Source organism: Phalaenopsis equestris, unplaced genomic scaffold (genome assembly GCF_001263595.1).
Source record: "Phalaenopsis equestris unplaced genomic scaffold, ASM126359v1 Scaffold000002, whole genome shotgun sequence".
In the NCBI taxonomy this organism is placed as follows: Eukaryota; Viridiplantae; Streptophyta; class Magnoliopsida; order Asparagales; family Orchidaceae; genus Phalaenopsis; species Phalaenopsis equestris.
Window position 1 is genome coordinate 76059103 of NW_018164444.1, and position 265 is coordinate 76059367.

Sequence of the window (265 nt, forward strand, 5' to 3'; positions counted from 1 at the left end):
TAAACGAGCCGAACACGAGCTGTTCACGAACAAAGAGTCATTTTAACAACCCTCATAATGTAGCCAAAAGATAATAAGGGTTTGAGCAAGATTTAAAAATTATTATTTATATTAAAACATCATTTGAATCTAATTTAATAATTTTTATTATATTTTCTTAATCAAAATTTTAATTGATTATAAGTCTTTGTAGCCTTGTAGTCAATTAGATTTTTTTTAAATTACTACTTAATATATATATATATATATATTCGACCTAATGAAA